This window comes from Macaca nemestrina, chromosome 5 (assembly GCF_043159975.1).
Source record: "Macaca nemestrina isolate mMacNem1 chromosome 5, mMacNem.hap1, whole genome shotgun sequence".
NCBI lineage: Eukaryota > Metazoa > Chordata > Mammalia > Primates > Cercopithecidae > Macaca > Macaca nemestrina.
The window spans coordinates 117,064,559-117,087,146 of NC_092129.1; the positions used below are offsets into that span (position 1 = coordinate 117,064,559).

The 22,588-nt window shown below is 34.4% G+C and overlaps 1 protein-coding gene and 1 long non-coding RNA gene across 6 annotated transcripts in view; one reads left to right on the forward strand and one right to left on the reverse strand.

The window, feature by feature from the left end:
* LOC105479493 (adhesion G protein-coupled receptor B3) overlaps window positions 1–22,588 on the reverse strand; it is a 735,858-nt gene that overhangs the window by 478,918 nt on the left and 234,352 nt on the right. The window lies entirely within an intron of this gene.
* Window positions 1–22,588, forward strand: part of LOC105479492 (uncharacterized) — a 143,404-nt gene that overhangs the window by 60,852 nt on the left and 59,964 nt on the right. For 2 of the 3 annotated variants that reach the window (XR_011622954.1, XR_985931.3), the window contains exon 3: window positions 3,418–3,608. This is a non-coding gene — a long non-coding RNA (uncharacterized lncRNA). Of the gene's footprint in view, window positions 1–3,417; window positions 3,609–17,966; window positions 18,096–22,588 lie in introns of those variants that run through there. The other variant, XR_985930.3, reaches the window with a different exon arrangement.

A 22,588-nucleotide genomic window follows, 5' to 3' on the forward strand; every position in this document is an offset into this window, starting at 1 on the left:
GAAGCATCTCCATGGAAACAACCTAAGTATCTACCAATAAGCAATAATTACATAAATTATAATATCCAAATATAAAACATTGTAAATGGATTAAAGTATGAGTCAGATTTATGTGTATTGGCCTGGAAGAATCACCAAGGCATATTTTCAAATGAATAGTATCAGATAATTAGCAAGGATTCCATTTATTTAGACCTTCACTAAAAACATATGTATATGTGTGTGTATGTGTCGACGTAGAAATGTCTCCAAAGAATTACATCAACTTTTAGAATTGGCTATGTCTTTGTAGGAAAGCCAAATGAGAGAAGTAGCAAAGTGTGTAGTCAACATACAGTCATATGCCACATCATGACGTTAAATGAGGTCCACATTTATGACAGTGGTCCCATAAGATTATAACTGAAAAATTCATGTCACCTAGCAATATTGTCAGGGTTGTAATGATATAGTGCAGTGCATTACTTTTTCTATATTTAGATGTGTTTAGATACACAAATACTTGCCATTGTGTTACAATTGCCTACAGTATAGTAGCCTGTTGTTAAGAGTTTATAGCCTTTATAAAATTGAATATTTTCATGCCCAAATACCTCCCTTTTGCCCTTCCTTCCTCCCTCCCACCCTCCCTTCCTTCTTTCCTTCCTTCCTTCCTTCCTTCCTTCCTTCCTTCCTTCCTTCCTTCCTTCCTTCCTTCCTTCCTTCCTTCCTCCTTCTCTCCCTCCCTCCCTCCTTCCCTCCCTTCTTTGTTTACTCTCGTCTCCTCTCTCTTTTTTTTCATAGTGTCTTGCTTTCTCACCTGGCTTTAGTGTAATGGCACAATCAGTTTACTGCAGCCTCAACCTCCTGGGTTCAAGTGATTCTCCTGCCTCATCCTTTGAGTAGCTGAGATTATGAGAATACCTCACCTCACTTGGCTATTTTTTTTAATAGACAGGGTCTCACTATGTTGCCCAGGTTGGTCTCAAACTCCTGGCCTCAAGTGATCCTCTCACCTTGGCTTCCCACTCAAAGTGATGGGATTTCAGGCATGACCACTGCTCCTGGCCCCATTTTCTCTTAAGGTTAGTAATTAGAAAGCATCAGAGGTGGTTGTGTCTAAGATGGCAGCAGTTAGGCACAGGAGCAGGCCTGCTACTGCTCTTAGAGTGTTATAAGTGTTACAGATATTATAAGCATTATAGGCAATATTTTCATTTGAGTTCCAAATAGCAGCAATTCAGTTGCAAACATAAACAAAATTTTCTATTTAAAATATTCTAATAGGATATTGTTTTGTTAGTTCATTTATGTTTTCATCTGATATCTGGAAAACTAAATATATCCTGAGACAAACAAATATGTGTTGGTTAGGTTATAATATTTTGATATGTCATCACTAAATTTGTAATCCTTTTCTATTCATTAAGAAATATGTGATTGGGTTTTTATGGTGGCATTTTATTAAAAATAGGTCATTTCGATATTTCTCAATTTTAAGTAATAAGAAATTTAGAGATACAATAATGCATAATCTTCTATTTATAATTTTATATCCTGAAATGTTTAATTTGGTCCCAGCACTGACTATTATTTACAGAGTTGCACCTTGCCTCCCTAAATAATCTACCTTTTTTTCACAAAAGATTTGTTTTATTGTTTGATCAGCATGCTCAGCTGAAGTCAAAAGTGTGAATCTGGGACCAGCTAGTTTTTTAAACTTTGTCCTAGATTAAATTACATGTTCTAGATTTCTAGAGGAGTCTCATTTTAAATATTCTATACCTGTAGTCAATACTTACTAGAACAGGTGGACTGATATTTGTTTCTACATTCCATAATCAGAGACTTTTCACAGAAACCACAGAGGTTGCAATGAAATAAAACCTGATATTAATCAATTTAAAAATTATGTCAAAATCATATATGTGAGGTGAGAAAGACTTTTAATCACATTGTCTAGTCCCTTTAGTCTACTCAATCATGCAGAGTTTAAGTTAACAGTGCTAGTGTCAAGATCAATAGGTAAAGCTTTTTTTCAGTTTATCATTCAAATGAAAAAGACTCACATGATTATATGTAGTTACATGTATTTTTTTTTCACTGTTATAGCTAGTTATAGTCCCTATAAGGCCTTACTTATTGGCTTTTTTATGACCTTTTTCAATATTAAACAACCAACTATATCAATCACAACTTTCATGTTGAAATCTGAACTAACAGTATCTTATCTGTTAAGTTTTTCTTTAAATACTCTCATTCTACATTTATTTAGGGGCATTTTAAATTTTTTCTAGCATAATAGTAGAGAGGACAGCAGTCAATATTCCTTAATTATTGATTCATAATGAAGAAAACAGTTTCTACTCTACTGTTTCTTGCTTAATGAAAGATAAATTAAAATCCCTTGACACTGCCATGTGTTAATAATCATTCCCTAAGCAGGAAAAAAAAAAATTATACAGATAGATGGCTTGATTTATTGTCTTAAAAAGTTTTCGGAGAACATCTCTATTGTTAGTACAACTTTTGGTGTGATAACAGACACAGTTTTCCTTGAATAAAATGGTTCAATATGTATGGCTCACCGGTCATTTTGAATCAGAGGTAACAGTGTGAATATCTCGTTATTCACATACTGGTTTCAGAATACATATAAAACATAAGGAACAAAATTGTGCATTCTATACACCAACATGATATTACTAGAAACCTAATGCCACTAGTGATAAAAGGTTTGTAGCGAGTCATCCATACTCTGCCATGCCCATTTCATAATAGTTCTTAACACAAATTCATATATTGAGAAGATGCCTCTTACAGCTAAAAAATATAATTTAACATTAAATATTGCCAATTTTACCACTTCTCCCATTTAAAAAATGTACAAATGTTTTAAAAACAATATTAAACACTTTTGGAAAAAACAAATCTTAACTATATCATCATGCTACCTGGACAACATTGTTTTAGTTTTTGTGTCTTCCCTACTAATATTCATCCTTGTGTCTGTGTTTGCATAGTTTTGTTTTCTGCTTTTCTGTTTATTTTACAAGAATTTTTCATTATACCATGTAGTATATATAGCTATTTTAAGGACTTTTTATCTAATATTTTAATGTATGACTTTTTTCCTCATCGTTTCTCATTTAAGTTGTTAAAATTATACACCAGTACTATAGGTAATGACAAAAGAAATATTTTAATTGCCAAAATTTACTTAGTGTTGTAAATAAACAGTGTCTAAGATGGTTCCCAATGACCTCTACATCCTAATATTCACACCCTGTGTGAATCCCCTGGATTTAGCACCCAGGTTTAGTGACTCACTTGTACCAAAGAGTATAGCAGAGGCAATGATGATTGAGTTATAAAAAGACTGTGGATTCTTCTGACTTAAATGTTCTCTCTAACTTTCTCTTGGATTATTTGTCCCAGAGAAAGCCAGCTATCGTGTTCTGAGGCACTATGGAGAGGCCTATGTGGCAAGGAGCCAACGCCTGCAAATAACAATATGAGTGTGCCTGGAAGCAGAACCCCACCCCCCTCCACCCACCAACATCAGCTGAGTCTTCAGATAAGACCATATTCTGGCCAAACGCAACCTCTTGAAAGGCCCTGAAGCAGAGGTATGCAACTAAGCTCGGAATGTTACTTTTGGTTTAAAGAAACAGAGATAATAAATGCTTGTTATTATTTACTGCTAAATTTGAGGTAATTTGTTATTTAGACATAAATAACTAATATAGACTTGGGAAAAGAAGTAGCGTTCATGGTAAGAACAATAATTCCATGAGCATGGAACTATTAGCATGTCTTATTTCCTGGGAAATGAATTTTTTGCTTAGAAGTTATTATCTTCGAAATATCAAAATAAGTCATTTTATAAATCAACGGATGATAGTTTTTGCAGAAGCATTGTAGGGAGGGAAGGCAAATTCATACACAGAGTAAGTATATATTTCAGTAAGAAGAAGTGCTGTTCCTTCTATGATGGAAATGGTTCAATTGGTTGATGCTCCAGGGAACTGGTGCTACATCACGGGCCCAGTGTTGGTCTCCGATGCTGGTAAATGGGGCACTCTGCAATAGATGCAGCCAGATTGCTGTCAATGAGTTCGTGTTGCTGATGAATGTGTAACCTCCATCCTTGTCACAATGGTACTTTGTTCATGAGCTCATTGGGCAATGACAAGAGTGGCTGGGGAAGGACACTGATTGAAATTCACAGAATGGGTCATCTTATCTACTTGTTTAATAAAATGCTCTTTTTCTGCTGAAGTCAATCTTTGATGAGCATTCACATAGGATCTAGATATCTTCAGACTAGCTGCCTATTTGGAGAGGTCTATCCACATACCTTTTTCCCAGGCCTCCTTGTGGCTACTTTCCCTGTCATGTTCCCTATGAGTTCCTGAATATCTAGCCAACTATTTACTTATAGCCTTTGAATCTCTGTAGACCTGTGCTTCTGGTTATACAGCAATATATAACAACTGTATGTAAGCACATTCTCAGAAATAAGATAACGGATCAAAATAAATGGTCATTTTTATAGTTCTAGTAATTGTTTTCAGATAGCTATCATGTTTTTCCACTGCCAACATAAATATAAGAGTATATTCATTTGATTGTCATCCTATTATTACATATTTCTAAATGTATACTTATATATAATTATAGATGTATGCATTCACACAGTTAATACATTTACTTGCTATTTACTGAGAAACTACTGTGTACAGGACAGTGTCTTTAATGTCTCATTAAAAAAAATTATTGATTACCCTCAATGTAAAATGTTAGTCTGTATTTTTTGGTTGCTGTTTACTCTCAGGTATATTATTCATGCCTTTTTCTTAGCCATTGAACTCCTGATTTTAAAATACAAATTCATTAGAGTTTTTACGTATTTAAAAATTTTAATAGTTATCTAATACTTATTGTTTAGTATTGTTTATTTTTCACCACATTAAACCTTAGAAAAATTATCTGCTGAGACATAATATTTATTCTTACCATTGCAAATTTAATTTTTAATATTTAATGTTTTAGTCCATTTGGCCTATAGTTTGGTATATAAATATGATAACAACTATATAAGAATGGCAAAAGCATTTATCTAAGAAATAGTTCTACCTCTCAAAACTATTTCCAAAGGCTTTCAATATTAATTTGTTGGTAGCTGTCAACTAATTTTTTAATTTTTTTAAATTTTAGAGTAGTCTTACATTTACATAAAAGTTGAGAAAATCATACAGAGTTCCCATAAAACCTACAAGCAGTTTCCTCTAATGTTAACATCTTACATTACTATGGTATATTTGTCACAACTAATAAACCAATATTGATATTATTAACTGAAGCCCATACTGTTTTTAGATTTTCTTAGACTTTCCCCAATGTCCCTTTCTGTTCTAGTATCTTAATAAAGTTATCACATTAGATTTAGTATTCATGTCTTCTAAATCCTGTTGTGACAAATTTTAGACTGTCATTGATTTTGATGACTTTAATGGTTTTGAGGTGCACTAGTCATGTCTTTTCTCAACTGGAGTTTGCCTAATATTTTAATCATGATTAGACTGAGGTTATGGATTTTGGGAGGAAGATCATTCTCATCACATCACATCAAGGGTACATGTAATGAACACGAATTATCCCTGTTGATACCTTAGTTACCTGTTTTAGGTAGCATTTGACTGATTTCTCGACTGCAAAATTATTCTACTTTCCCCTTTTCCACACTGTACTCTTTGGAAGAAATTCACTATGTGAAGTCCATATCTAAGGGGTTGGGAGTCATGTTCTAACTCCATTATTTTTAAAATAGTGCCAGGAATACCTTTTCTCTCAAAGCAAATACTCTGAAGTTTTGCTCTGATGTTGTGATGGTTAATTTTACTATCAGCTTGCCTGGATTAAGGAACACCCAGATAGTTGGCAAAACATTATTTCTGGGTGTGTCTGTGAGGGAATTTCCAGAAGAGATTAGCATTTAAATCAGTAAACTGAGTTCCCTCACCAATGCGAGTGGGCATTATCCAATTCATTGAGGGCTTAGCTGAAACAAAAAGGGGAAAGAGAAGCAGATTTGCAGTCTTCTGGAGCTAGGACATCTATCTTCTCCTGCCCTTAGACATCAGAGCTCCAGGTTCTCGGGATTTTGAATCCCCAGAATTACACCAGTGGCCCCCCAAGTTCTCAGGCCTTGGGATTCAGTCTGAATTACACCACAGGCTTTCCTGGTTCTCCACCTTGCAGATAGCATATTCTGAAACTTTTTGGCCTCCATAATCCTGTAAGACAATTCCTATAATAAATCTCTCTCTGTCTCTGTCTCTCTCTGTCTCTCTGTTTCTCTCTATATATATACATATATATATATATTTGTTTCTGTTTCTCTGGAGAATCCTAATAATTGTTTTCCTGCTTTTCTTCTCTTTTCTTTCTTTCTCTCTTTCTGTCTCTCTCCTTTCTTTCTCTCTTTCTCTTTCTCTTTCTTTCTTTCCTTTCTCTTTCTTTCTCTCTTTATTTCCTTCCTTCCTTCTTTCTCTTTCCCTCCCCTCCCTCCCTCCCTCCCTCCCTCCCTCCCTCCCTCCCTCCCTTCCTTCCTTCCTTCCTTCCTTCCTTCCTTCCTTCCTTCCTTCTTTCCTTCCTTCCTCTCTCTTTTTCTTTCTTTCTCTTTCTTTTTCAACGAAGTAACCTCTGTTGCCCAGGCTGGAATACAAGTGGCGCTGTCATGACTCACTGCAGCCTTGAACTCCTGCGCTCAAGTAATCTTCCTGCCTTGACTTCCCAAAGTGCTGGCATTGCAGGCATAAGTCACCACACCCAAACCTCTCTGTATTTCTTGTGTTAGACAAATTAAACCTGAAGTGTTGTTTCACGATAAAATTATCTTCATCCTGTCTCCTTTCTGCAATATGTTCCCTTTATCTAAGCACCCTCCCACCCTCATAGTGTTCCCACATGAACACCGATTTGGATCAGTTGTTTGGTTTATCCCTAAGTGTGCCTTAGCATGACTACATAAGGACTGAGATTGAAGTCTAAGATTGATCTTGTAACCCTCAGAAGAGCTGCTGGGAGTGGCTTTTGTGTGTAGCCAGGGGCCAAGAGATTTACTGGTTTTCAAATACTGTGGGAATTAGGTTAGTCTGTTTAAAGTTATGGGCTCTGATTCTACAAATCAGGTGTTAGATATAATTCTCCATGGAAAGAGTATTATTGTGAGTGGCAACAGAATGAAGGTGTCTAGCCCAGTAGACAGGTATTTTTATCTTTAATGAGAAAATTGGATAGGCGATGATTTTGAATGTTACTTTTCTTTAAAATTCCTAGTATAACATTGTGTTGAACCCCATCTCCTTTCTCATTCCTCTAATTGATTCTTTCCTTTCCCCATATGCTTTCTGCTTCTCAAGCAAGAAACAGCTTTGCATCAGTGAAACGAGAGAGAGAAATAAAGAAAGAACAAAAGATTTTACCTTTGCATTATGCTTAATGTAACAGAAACTTTATAGTTCAGAGAAGTTACAGTCAATCAAAAAGAGAAGAATTGGATCTTAACTAAAGCAAAATTCTCGGCATTTTCTAATTGCTTCGTAACTTTAATGTAGCCACTTTTGAAAATTTTCAGCTATTTTTCTCCTCTATACAAAATAATAACTGAGAATAGTCTTATATTGAGCAGAGAGAAGAGAAACTTTTGCATCCCTTCCTGACAATCTCTGACCTGGGTCCCAAGGTCTTTTGGATTTTTCATGTGGTATTCCCTCTACATAGTAGTATATATCAGGGCACAGAGGACAGTCAGAAACTATTATAAATTCTCCAGTTCTTTTATACATATATTTCAAAACCTAATGTGATTATTAGCTGTCAGGTCAACAAGTTCTAAGAGAAGTCTAACTTTCAAGTACTACTTGTACCTAAATTCCTGTCCTCCTACTCCTTACCAAGTGTATATGTTCCTCTTAAAGGAAGCTACCAGTTTCATTACTCTTTAAAAGCACAAAAAGTGAGTGCTAACTTCATTTCTGGCTTATGTTCTTATCAAAAATTTTAATTTCCCCACGTGAAATTGTAACCCACACAAAGAAATACCACCTTTTTTTGCTTTGCCTCTCACTCTCTACTCCATATTTTTAATAATAATCATAAATTTTGTTTTTAATAGTTAATACTTTGATATTTTATATGTTTCTGTCTGCTAGTGCAGATCAATTTTAAAAAAACATAAATTATTTCTTCAAGAATATATACAATAACGACAATTCAGGAGAAAAAAATAACAGTATGTGAATTCCCAGTTTCCATTGCTAGGCATTTATTGATCTGCTGAGTCTTAACATTCTGTACTTTAAAAAAGTTATTTGGTGATTTTGTTCATCAGGAAACATTGGAAAACATTAATCTGAACAACTGGCACACTGTGTAATACAGTAATCCCTCACTAATATCAAGTTTCAAGACTGTAGGTCTTTATATTGCTCATGTTTTAAGATATGAAATATTTTCATGTAAGAGAGTTTATTCCTCTTTAATCAGAGCATATGACAAATACTGTTCTACAGAGCACATAGTTGGTCTATGAAATAGTGCACAAGCAAATTTGTTCAGTTCCACCCTCTTGGTGCATGACTAGAACCCCAGACCTAGAAAGATGTCATCACAAAAATTTGCAAAATCCTGTACACTAAATACATGTTTTTCAAGACTTGCAAAAATAAAGCAAAGAAAAATACAAGTGCTAAATACATTATATTTCAAGTCACTGTGACTTCTTTCAAAGACTTCCACAGGAAGTGTAGTCTTCACAGCATTGAACTAAAAAAAAAACAAATTAGTCTCAGCAGATTCAGGAGCTTATGAAACCAATACAATATTGCACTACTGAAGTAGATAACAAAGGAAAGTTAAATCTGGGGAAGGATTATTATACTAATGAATATCATCTTCAGAAAATAATACATTCTATAATTTTTATTTATTGTGTTTAAAAAGTATATTTAATACCACTTAATTTTCTATACTAACTGCTTTTATCTCTGAGATCTTGATTTTGACAAATATAGACTTGTTTTTTCAACTATGATGCTTTTTGATAACCCAAAGCACGCAGTTAGTTAGGGATTACCTACTGATAATGGGATCCTGTCTGATTATAAACACTGAACACTGAATTAAAAAAAAAGTTCATTCACATAGCAAGAGGATTAATAGTTATTTGAAGTAACAAATCAAGCTTGTATCTTAACTCATGATTTGAAGTGAAATGTTTATGCCAAAATTACTGGGCTCACCCCATGTTCCTTAGACTCATTTAAATTTTTGAGATCAGAAAGAGTTAGTGTTTTGATGGAGTTATCTAAATAAGTACTTCATCTGCATTTCACAGGCCATGAATGCAATTTTTTTCTATACCAACCAAGCCATCTGTGTATACAACATGAGTTCATAAGGTAATTATCTACTTTCTACTATGCTCCTTTGGGCAAGGAAGGCAGATAAAGGGAACAACGTGCAGTCTTTTGAGGGCTCATGCCATAATTTTCAGCACTTTGGAGTTATCTGTTTTTGATTTTCTCACATCTTCTATCTAAAGAGGCATAGTCTAGAAAGAAATTAATGACATATACCTTGTAACTCATACAGTACAGGAATCTTTCTCCAGAACAGATGTTCTGGAAGTTCAACAATTAAACCAGCAGAACTTTACACAGCTCATACAATATGTCCACATTTTATATCCATCTTATTTAGAAGCTAAAATAAAGCACCATTTTGCTTTTTCTAAATGTGGAGCATTGGTCAGGAAGCAATGTATTCCTACATGGGGATGCATTATTGTTATCTAATTCAATAGATAACATGTACCAAGCAATGGGTCATGGAACAACTATGTTTAATTCTGTGTGATGATGAAGTAATTAAAAAAGGATTTCAAAATAAATATTATTTCATAGCATTATTCATAAGATTATCTACATCTGGAAAAAACTGTAGCAGGATTACTTTTTACATTTAAATATTAACTTTATATTATTAAAATATATCATTTAAAAATAAACCATGTTATTGATACATATATCATCTATGCTCACTTAAGAAATTTTCAGCTTTTCAAACTCTTTGAGGGTGATGAAGTTAAATACCAGATTAAATATTTGAGGAAGAAAGACATATAAGTACAGTATTTGAATAAAGTTAGGATTAAAATTATAATGTTTATAAATTCCAACGTTTATTTCCAGGGTCTTAATATTTACAAAAACTGTACATTGACAAAAAAAATTTAAGCACATGGAATGTAATTTTTAACTTACATTTTGAAATAAGTTAGCATTAATTAAACTGATATCTTTGAGTTAAGACATGCTCACTTTGTTTCATAAAAGCATAACACTTATGTGTTCCTTTCTATTGTCCTTTTTTTCTCTTTCTTCCTCTTTGTTTCTTTTTTCTTTTTAAATCATTCATAGCAGTGGGACAGAAAGCATAACACTGAAAAAAAAGAGCTAGTTGTCCTGGAGACAGGTTTCTTTTTTCTCTATCAGTAGGTATGTACCCTCATTTTGAATGCTAAGGAAAAATACTGGCTTTCATATATAATTCTTTTTATATTTAACTTTAAAGATATGTCTCAGACAAGGTCTTTTATTTTAAAAACCTAAAAATATTGCATCACCAATTTCATTCCTAGTGAAATAAAATTTTATTAAAAGTATCACTTTCTGGTTACTTAGGTAATGAAAACAATTTGATAGGCCAGCTGCTTTATTTCACTAACTCTATGAAAATAAACAACTATTTTCTGGGTAATAAACTAGTCTTTATTTTTCACGCATTTTGAAGCAATAACAGATCCTTTCTCTTTCTCTAATAAACTGCCAATCTGAGAGTTTTGTTTGATTTTGTTTTCTACATAGTAATGACAATGATGTTAATTTCATATTATTATTGAAATTCCAGAAAATACCCTGAGCAAAAATTTTCCAATGTTTTCAAGGGTCATAGAGGTCCAAAGAATAAAACTAAAGCAGGCATTAGAGGAGCAGCTAAGAAATAAATTACTTCTCTGGTGTAGATAGAAGTGAGGTGGAACTTGGGAGCTGGGGACTCTATTTGAGGCTTTACAAAGCTCAAAAATTATGTAACTTTCTTCCCCGTCAAGTACTATCCAAATTGCATCTTTCAACGGATACTATTTCAGTTTCTTCTGTCTTAATAAGACAGAAGAAGGTATATATTTTGCCAATTTTGTGAGGTATATATTTTGCCAATTTGCCTATATATATTTCTCCGAGTGTTTTATTGCTGAAATATACTGACAACAACAAACTTGCTTATGGAACCTTCTGCTTAGTAGTTACATATTCTTGTTGGTATTTATCAACACCGAACCAATATTTACTGCACAACTCAGGCCCTCTGAGAGGTATGAAAAATGTAAGACACACATGATCCCTGCTCTTAGGGAGTTTACAATCCAGTGGTGGAGGCCAAGGAAAATAAATAAATAAATGAATAGAAATTATGATCTATGCCATAAAGGAAATAAATTGAGTGTTGAGTTGGAGACTAATAGCAGTGAGCTGGCTAATTTACATAAGGGGCTCAAGGAAGACCTCTCTGAGGAGTGACACTTAACTAGAGGCCTGAAAGATGAAAAGCAAGAGAAGAACACAAAGGCCTTGACCAGGAAAAGGTTCAGCCTGTTGGGGAAATTCAGAGGCTGCTGTGACTGGGACTTTAGGTGGACAGAGTGAGGCTGGAGATGCCTTGTTATTGCTGTGCTTCAGTAGTTTGGATCCTACTCCTCGACAATGAAAAGCCACTGGAGAGTTTTAAGCAGAAGGAGGTGTTCCAAACTATAGTTTAGGGATGACACTTGATGGCTGAGTGGAAAATCGATTTCAGTGAGACAAACGTGTTTTAAAATTCTCTATAGCTGCATTTATCAATTCTGTAGCCACTAGCTGCAGGAGGGTATTTAAATTTAAACTAATTAAAATCCCATAAAATTAAAAATATAGTTCCTCAATAGTCACATGTGATTGCTGGACACCAGACTGGACAGCACGGACAGAACCTTTTCATCAGTGCATGGACATATTCCTGGACAGTGCTGCTCTAGCAGATCGCCCATATCTTCTTGGTCTCCACTCTTCGGCTCCTCCACCCTTCTGTAGTAACTACCAGCTGGAAGATTGTTCTTGGCTCCCTCATCTTCATTCCTCACTTTCCTGACTCTTCTATGACCCTTTCTCTAACTCCTTTCCCTTCAGCATCTCCCTCTCCTCTTCCTCCACTCCAGACACAGCTTTTCAGCCACTGGTTGAACAACTTCATAGAGCTATTATGAAGGTGGATTAAATTCAAGACACTCATAAGTGTTTTATTTTCCTCGTGAGTATTAACTGAACCTGAACCCTCTATTTTTATTAATGGCACTACAAATATCTTAGTCATAAGCTGGAAGTCATCTGACTCCTTCCTTCTCACTCAGGCATTCATTAAGTTGTTTGATCATACATAATGTACCATCATAATGTCTCGCATACTTTTCATTTTTAAATTTACCTAGTTAATTCTTATCTAGCCTTTTCTTATAATTTCCCTAATAAAATTCAATCCAGACTAGCATTGTTAGATTAGTCTTAAATTAAGGTACAAATCAAGGACCTCAAATATACACACTGCTTTCCCAGTATTGTGATAAAATAATGTTGGATTTGTAATTTTACTGTTCCCTATTTGATATGGTTTGGCTCTGTGTCCACACCCAAATCTCATCTCATAGCTCCCATAATTCTCACATGTTCTGGGAGGGACCTAGTGAGAGATAATTGAATCATGGGTGCCAGTCTTTCCTGTGCTGTTCTTGTAATAGTAAGTCTCATAAGATCTGATAATTTTAAAAACAGGAGTTTCCCTGCACAAGTTCTCTCTTTGCCTGCTGCCATCCATGTAAGACATGACTTGCTCCTCCTTGTCCTCCACCACAATTATGAGGCCTCCCCAGACATGCGGAACTGTAAATGCATTAAAATTCTTTTTCTTCCCAGTCTCAGGTATGTCCTTATCAGCAGCATGAAAATGGACTAATATACTATTCCTATATTTAGTTCATTTGCTATTCCAAAAAGCTGCCCCATGCATTTCCATCCTCAAGTTAGCTTATACTCTCCTCCTTTCACCTGCTAAGCTTTCCACCTTCCTCTATGATTGTCATAACTCTCCTTTAATTTAAGATCCATTCATGGCATTTATGATGCTACTTGTTCTATGATGTCATCTTTGAGATTCAATACTAGGCATTTTCTTTCATTAATTCTTAGTGCATTTTTAAAAATCTCTCTCTCTCTCTCTCTGTCTCTCCCTTTTACATATTTGTTTTTTGAGTTTACAACTATCCACCTTGCATCATAGATTTTATTAATGTCTTGTACCTTTTAACCTCTAAGATCAAGAATAGTGTGCACAAATTTATATCCCTTGCAACAATTAGCATATGTGTTTAATTGAATTAAGTAAAATAAAAAAAAACACAAATTCATTACAGATTTCATTGCACCTATAAGGAAATACTCTCTCGCGATTTATCTGGATATCAAAATAAGTGTAACATCTTTGTAAAGATTGCTAAACTGTGGTATAACAAAGTTCCTTTAAAAAATTTGGGACACAGGTCTTCAGTCACGTTGTAGTCCCTCAGATGGATTTCTCTTACCTGTGGAAAGAAGCATAAAATATTCTATTTTGTTAGGGCAATAGTAATTAAAGGATATAAATTGAACATCATGAATAAAATTCTCAAGCCATTGTACTTACCTGTAAGTTAACCTCTGCCAAGATTTCAATTCTCAAATTCTTTAGCTCAAGATGAAACATGGCACTCAAAGTGAAGAACAGATATGCTAACATCTTGATGAATTAAGCGCTTTGTGGTTTTCTTGGTACTTTATTAAAAAGTATTTCAAGTAGAAAACACCTTCATCAGGTAATCATAAAATGTACAGAAAATATTGACATTTTATTATTTGCATATACTTTTGAGAAATCATTTGAAATATTTTGAAATTCAAAATTAATTGGTGGTTATGCACAGAGTTTTACAACAGTACTTACTACTTTTTAGATACCCATAATAATACATGTAAAATATATATGTAGTTACAAAGGAATATGAAAGTTGTACTTCACAATTTTGGGTTAATCTTGCAAATGTTATCAATAAATCCATTCTCTGTGGTCACTGCTGCTCATTTAAGAATATTTACTTAGGCCAGCCATGGTGGCTCACATCTGTAATCCCAGCACTCTGGGAGGCTGAGGCAGGTGAATCACGAGGTCAGGAGATCGAGACCATCCTGGCTAACACAGTGAAATCCCGTCTTTACTAAAAATACAAAAAATTAGCTGGGTGTGGTGGCAGGTCCCTGTAGTCCCAGCTACTCAGGAGGCTGACACAGGACAAGGGTGTGAACCCGGGAGGCGGAGCTTGCAGTGAGCCAAGATTGTGTCACTGCACTCCAGCCTGGGGGACATTTACTTAATGTTAGTCTGGAGCAACAAATGAAATATAATCTAAAATAGGGAAATCATATTACCAATTTCACTAGGTGCCACCATACAAGCTCATAGTCTTAGGTTGATCAGCCATCAATAAAATTCAGGAACCAAATGTGGAGACAACTTTTGGAAGCAATATTGTTCTAAGATGCTACCTTGTTTTTTTTTCCAGTCATAACTTGAACCATGGCAAACAAAACGTTGAATTAAATGAAGTCTGAATTTCAATATTTCGATATGTAAACCAATGTGAATTTGTTTAGTCATCGTTACAAGTTATTAGTAACACCACTAAAATGTTATTCTTTTTTTTTATTTTTATTTTTATTTTATTTTTTATTTTTTTTTTTGAGACAGAGTCTCGCTCTGCCGCCCAGGCTAGAGTGCAGTGGCGTGATCTTGGCTCACTGCAAGCTCCGCCTCCCGGGTTCACGCCATTCTCCTGCCTCAGCCTCCCGAGTAGCTGGGACTACAGGCGCCCGCCACCTCGCCCGGCTAGTTTTTTTGTATTTTTTAGTAGAGACGGGGTTTCACCGTGTCAGCCAGGATGGTCTCGATCTCCTGACCTCGTGATCCGCCCGTCTCGGCCTCCCAAAGTGCTGGGATTACAGGCTTGAGCCACCGCGCCCGGCCTAAAATGTTATTCTTAAAATTTCTACATAAGCAATTTATACTTTTTGTCACTATTCTACCTATCTTGATTGATCCTGTCTTTCCGCTGACATCCACCTCTTACAACCTTTGTCTTTAAGTTCTTTCTAACATGACAAAAAACAAGTATGTCTGAAAGCAAATACATCAGTGAACATAACTTTCATGTTTCCCACTTTCTAGCCATCTGAGTCAATTAATGGATTGGAGTGTTAACTTTGAAAAAAAATCAATTCAATAGAAAAGTAAGGAAGTGACATAAGTTTCTAAATAACCCTTGAACATGCTGAGAACCAAGCACATTCCTGTCTCAGGACCACCCCATTGGCTTTTCTCTCTGCCTTTAATACTCTTAACTCTAGATTGCTGCACAGGTCTCCCGGGACCATACTTAAATGTCATTTCCTCAAAGTCTTCTTCAATTACCATCCTATCTAATAAGCTTCCATTTCCCTATCTGCTTATTGTGCCATAATTTTTATTCATTGAGTTTATTATCTCTCATTATATTCCATAACTATATATTTGTTACCAATCTCTTTCATTAGAAAGTAGCTGGAGGGCAGGAGTATTTTTGTGTGTGTGTGTGTGTATGTGTGTGTGTGTGTGTGTGTGTATGTATCTATTACCCAAAAAAGGAACTGAAAATGCTAGTGATAAATAAACATGAATTGAATAAATGAATGTCACTACAATATTAATTTTATCCTATAGGACAATTCAAGTCTATATGATCAAATGCACAGACACTTGTGATATCTATCTCTTCCGCAATTATATGGGAAATATACATGAATGAATTCAACTGTCCATTATGAAACAAATTATTTAATACTATTACCATTTATCCCTTATTATAAATATAAGAAAACATTTATTGAACTGCATTAATAAGTCACTGTTGTCAGGGATCTTCTGTAGATATTTGGGAATGGTGATTATCAATGCTGTGCATAAACATTTTCTTCCTACCCTCTCTTGAGGACTCTGTTCTAACTTGATTGTTCCATGAGCTCCACTGCAATCTGATCTCCCATTGTCAATCTCAAATTGTCCTTCATCCTCTACTTTTCACATAAGCCTCTAGCTATCATAGGAACAGGTTTTTATACTCTTTAAGTAACTAAGATTTTGTACTAAAATGAAAAAGCATTACTCTGGCAGTAAGCACAACACTTGGAAAGGAGTGCCAATATGAGAAGGGTGAAAACTCAGCTACTGTCAGCCGTCAAGTGTGTAAGTGGGGATTTTGGGTTTTATGATTGTTCATGCTAATTAACTTGGAAATTTTCCACATTGTGCCGCATACTCTGAGACAGCTGAAAATAAGGTTCACCTTTAGTGGCAATATAGGGCAGCCACTTAACTTGTTGGCTTTCACAATAAATATTTTGTTGTATACACTTCCCTTTGGTGTTTTTAAAAACATAAATCCTCATAAAATAATAATAAAATAAATTATATAAGACAATGTTGATAAATATTATCAGTTACTCATTTTAAGTAAAACAGATAATAAACAAAGTTTAGTCAAACTGGAAATACTAAAGTTAGACAATACTAGGCATTTAGCATCTTGATTTTTTAGCATGGCACAGAAATTTTTTTCCATTATAATAGCAGGTATAAGAAACTCCACTATTTTAATAAGTTGTTGAAACTCATTATTTTGTCTGATAACCAGAAAATAGTACTTAAGAAATTAGTTTGAGCTCTCTGGTGGAAAATGTGCTAAGAATGTGAACAGGCAATTCAAAAAGTAAAAAGATAAATAACCAATACACATAAAATAATATTTACCTATAAGTAATTCCCCCTCAAACGCAAGCCAAAACTCAAAAGATATCATGTACTAGCTAATAGATTGCAAGGATACGTATCAATGGTTAAGCCTTTTTTTGCTTGTTTGTTTTTGAAAGAGTGAGGGATGGGTGCTTTCATATCCTGTTGGACGGAGATAAAAATGGAACTATATAAGGCAATTTGAAAATATTTTTAAATCTTAAAGCTGCACAACTTTGAAATAACAATATTGCTTTTAGAAACTTGCTCTAAGGTGATAAACAATTGCGTAAATACCCACACATATGTATGCGTAAATACCCACACATATATATACATATATATTTATAACAGAGTTATAATAAAATATTCCTATATCTTTTAGGTGGGTAAGCAAATATTATTAGATAATTATATTTATAATATAAAATATTGCAAACCACCCAGACTTACAAAACCAGAAGGTTACTAGAACTTTCACTGAAGTTATAGGGATGATGTTATTCTACAATTATTCATTCAGAAGACATTCACAAAAATAATGAATTGAAAAAAGCAGGTCACAGAACAGTACATATAAAGCGATTACATTTTTAGACATAAAATAAGATCTCATTTCTATAACAAAAGTGATATTTTATGTATATGCAGAGAAAATAAGCTGAGAGGATATGTGGTAAAATATGAACAGTGGTTCTATTTGAATGTGATGGTTAAGGATGATTTTTTATTCTAATTATTTTTTCTCTTTAGTTTTCCGCATCTGGGTTAATTTTGCTAAAATATTTATTTAAACAGCACTTTGAAACATTGCCTAAAAAGTAAACAAGATGATAATCTGGTTGGAGGTTATGTATTATAATTCATTGTTTGGGAATGAACTGTGCTTAGGTGTATCTATGATATTGGAAAAAAGAAAGAAGTATATATGAGATAGTCCATATTTCTGATGAATGTTCTATTTTTACTTTCAGAATAGAGAAAAGTTACAGCATTAATGGGGGTCATTAATGCCCAAGTTGTGCCTGTTAGAAGAGAGACATGACGAATTACATTAAAGAAGTTTGACCCTAAGTAATGAGCACTATACTTTAGGTTTGGTAATGAGTACTGTACTTTAGCTAAAGTATTAGTTAATGAGAGTGACTAAATAATGTCCAGCAAGGTAAACACCAGCTTGCAAGTACAAGCAAGTCTAAATACCAGAATCTGACAGTGGAGATACAGGTACTTTTGGCTTCTGGTTCTGAGATTTGCACTGCTAACACTACTATTACTGTAAAAAGGAAATTGATTAAATAATCACAAAAAACATTCCTAACATTTATGGGGCATAAAATTGTTTTCTAGGACTCCTCACTTTTCCTTGAGTGTCTACATCTAAATAATTACCCAATCTTGTCTTTTTGTTTTGCATTGTTTTATTTTCACTTGATGCTTCAAAAATATTCCTTCCTTCTTTCCATTTTCATTTCCATTACATAAGCCATTTATTGCCTCAGTCTAGGATTTTGACTCTAAGCCTCTGAATTTGACCATTTCCTCTTTCAAATCCCTTTGTCAAGCTTTCCCTGGTTACGTTTAACATGTCAATTTTATCCTAGCATTTCCCTTCTCCAAAGTCTACAGTGGGTACCCAAGACCCATAAAGTGTAGCACAATTTCTGAATGCTAACTGAAATTTTGTACCTTTGATCACTATCTCCCCTTCTTGTATCCAATCCCCTACCTTCTTGTATCCAATCCCCTACTCCTGGCTTCTGGTAACCACCATTGTACTCTTCTTCTATGAGTTCAACATTTTAAGAATCTACATATAAGTGAGAACATGCAGCATTTGTTCTTCTGTGCCTAGCCATTTTACTGAGCATGTAATAAATATATACTGTCTATTTCAAAACTACTAAAAGAGAGGATTTTAAATGTTTTCACCACAAAGAAGTATGTGAGGTGATGGATTTTTGTCAATTAGTTTGACTTAATCATTAAAGTCAAACATCACATTGCATCCCATAAATATATATGTTCAATTAATATTTATTAGTTGAAATTTTTAATTTTTTAAAAAATTAAGCTGGAGAAAGTTGCATTCCATACTCTTCATAATCAAACTGACTATCTTCTGATCATTTCACCAAATTGTAGCCACTCAAAAACATCTTTCAATTTTCTCCCTCGATAAATATTTCTGTTAGTCTTGAAATATCATAAATCTTTCCTTCAGACCATTCAAATTCTCCCAGTTTTTTAAGATCCCCAAAGAATGCCCTGACCACTGGGGACCTCTGACCAATCATTTTCTGCACAATTAATTAAGCAATTAAACATGGCAATTTCATATGCCTTGCTTATTATAGTTTGTTATTGTATTGAACTATTATTTAAATATTTTACGATTAACTTTTCGTATGCTTGTGACTTATCTTTCTACCTATATTGCCAACTTTCTAGATTAGGTACTGGGTTTTATATCAGTGATCTTCAAATTGATGTATGATTACTTCTAGGAAGTATTGGAAGCCTTTTTAAAAAACATTTTCAAGATGCTCAAATTCCACATGTACTGTTGTCTAAAATTATCTCCCAAGAATCTGGCCTTTTCAAAAATGCCAAATTTTTACAAAACAAATAAATGAAAAAAAGACAAACCTCTCACCCATTCAGCATCTCATCTTTTGTGCATTGAGCACAACTCCTCTCCACACCTACCTCTCCTTCTTTCTCTGTTTGTCTCTCTGTCTCTTTCACTGTCAGATTTTCATTGTATTTAGGATAAAAGCCCCTACTCTGGCCTCAGGCTTCCCATGATGTAGTTTCTGCCCACTGTCTCCAACCTCATCTCAGACCATGTCCTACACCCCTGGGTGATTTCATGTCTCAGAGTTTTCCTGTTAACTTTTTCCTCTGCCTGGAATACTTACTAGGTTATGCTTTAGTTTTCAAGTGACTAATTTTTTCTTGCCCCTCAGGTTTCAGCTGAAAGCTCTTAGTCTCTCAGAGAGACATGTTCTCACTCTCAATCCAATTTAGGTCAACCTATTATTTTCTCTCCCAACACCCTTTATGATGTCTTTGCAGCACTTATCACAGTTTCTATTTATTTGTGTAATGTAATATTTGTCTCCCCCAAACCCTGAGCCCATGAGCAAAGGAGCTTTTCACTCTACTGACACATCCCCATGCCTGGCACTGTGCCTGACATGAAGGAAGTGCTCATAAAGTACCTACTAAGGCAGTGAAAGAGTATATTAAAGCCTATATTGAATCTAAAAATAAGTCTATTTTAAAATTAAATGAACCTTGGAAATCATGGAAACCAAAGCCATGACCTCATTTTCAAGAGAGAGGAGCTTAGGTCTCACATTTAGTGCCGGATAAAGCAGGGATTAAAACAAAGCACTTTGAATTCTAGTCAAATTATCTTTTATTTTTTTCAAAATATCTTTTAATATCTTTTAATTCTGCTTTCTTGTTTACAATATAACATTAAACAAATATCCATTGACAGGACAGCAATGTGGGGAGTACCTTAAATTATTGAGTTCAAGCCTTATTAATTCTAATTTTAATTAAATTAATGAGATGCATACAGTTATAAACCATCTTGCCTCAGTATTTCATCTGTATAACATGATGGTTGTTCAAAAATGCAGCTTAGTAAGCATATCAGAGGAACAGATTATAAAATACTTATTTTTTCTAACTTTAGTACTTTGAGAAGAGACTGCCTTTTTTTTTTTTTTTTTTTTTTTTTTTTTTTTTTTTTTAAGACGGAGTCTTGCTTTGTCACCCAGGCTGGAGTGCAGTGGCAAGATCTTGGCTCACTGCAAGCTCCACCTCCCGGGTTCATGCCATTCTCCTGTCTCAGTCTCCCAAGTAGCTGGGACTACAGGCGCCCGCCACCACGCCCATTTAATTTTTTTGTATTTTTAGTAGAGACGGGGTTTCACAGTGTTAGCCAGGATGGTCTCAATCTCCCGACCTCGTGATCCGCCCGCCTCGGCCTCCCAAAGTGCTGAGATTATAGGCGTGAGCCACCACGCTCTGCCGAGACTATCTTTTTAAAATTATTTTCATAAAAGAAAGATGGAAAATATAAAAATTATAAGTCAGTTAAGAATTAATAATGAAATATTTATGAAAATTAATTCCTCTTCAGTACCTTTCTATATAAGCAGTTTCTTAGAGCACTTCAGAAAGACAAACTTGCTGTCATAAACTTTTTCCTTTTTTTTTTTTCTTTTTTTGCTCTGAGGCTGGTTCCTCACATCTGGCTTACAAAACTAGTAATAGAAGTGGCAGTAGATGGGATGGTGTGCTTACCTAGTTGGTCTTCCAGGCAAATAACCATTAAGGGACTCTTTCATATCACATTACTTCAAAAGGGCTTTTTAGGTGTTATATAAACTGTTTATCATAAAAGTAGGGAAGAGGAGGAAATCTGTACTGCCACAGAGAACACCCTGAAATATTTAGTATCAATTATGATTGAGGACTTGCATGCCATGGGGTAGGAGCCACTACAAAAAAAGAAAATCATCCCATTTGGTCACCTTCTATTTAGAGAGAGAATTATATAGGACATTATCACAGAATAGAATCACATAATGCAATGTAAAGGAAGCATATAATTCTTTTAAGACCTTTGAGATGACAAGTTAAAAAAATCAAAACATGATCATTTCATTGTATGCTCAATATAATAAAATGGAAATCTGTAGCTCTTCAGATAGAGGAACAGTCCTATATTCACATGGAAAACTCCCAACAGGAAATGAGAACTTCAGTATCCTGTGGTTTAAATGTTACACATGAAAATATAATACCTATTATTTGTATGCAAACTACATACATTACCAATATTGAATCACTACTTCAAAGTATGTTTTTGAAATACCTTGGGACTCTACAATGTAAATATATTTTTCCTTGTGGTTATAATAGAGCAATTACTGATAATATCCATAATTTTCTGTAGAAATAAGATCCATATTATGTCCCAGGTTTAGAAAAAGCATTAGAGAATATTCATGAAATGAATGGGAATGTAACATTTCTAAATCAAAGTCAAATAACCTTTAAGAGAACATAAAAGGTTGCTAACGGATCTAATTTATCAACACCTAGGAGAACAAAATAGTGTACAAGAAAGGATTCATAGATTTCACGTAAGCAATTAGGAATGGATTATTATAGTCACAGACCTGTGTACATAAAAATCTCGATGTAACTTGCCTAATGAAATAAAAACTATAATTATGGTAATACTTAAATATATATCCAATATTTTGTTGACTGTTGTATGGAACAGATGAATATGATCATTGTTTTTACTACTTTAAACTGAAACACACACATAAATGAAACAAAGCGTGTTTTATTCATTTATTTCAAAAAGCTGATTGAAAGCTAGCTATTGAAAGACAAAGTTACCTTCCAAAACACTTAACTGTTCCACAGTGAACTGTAATTTCTGAGAGACTATGATTTCTGGTGTCGAAGACTAAATTCCCATAGTCACTTGTTCACAACTCACAACAGACTCTCTTTGGCTTGAATAGGTTGGCTTTTATTAGGATTTGTGTCATGACTTATC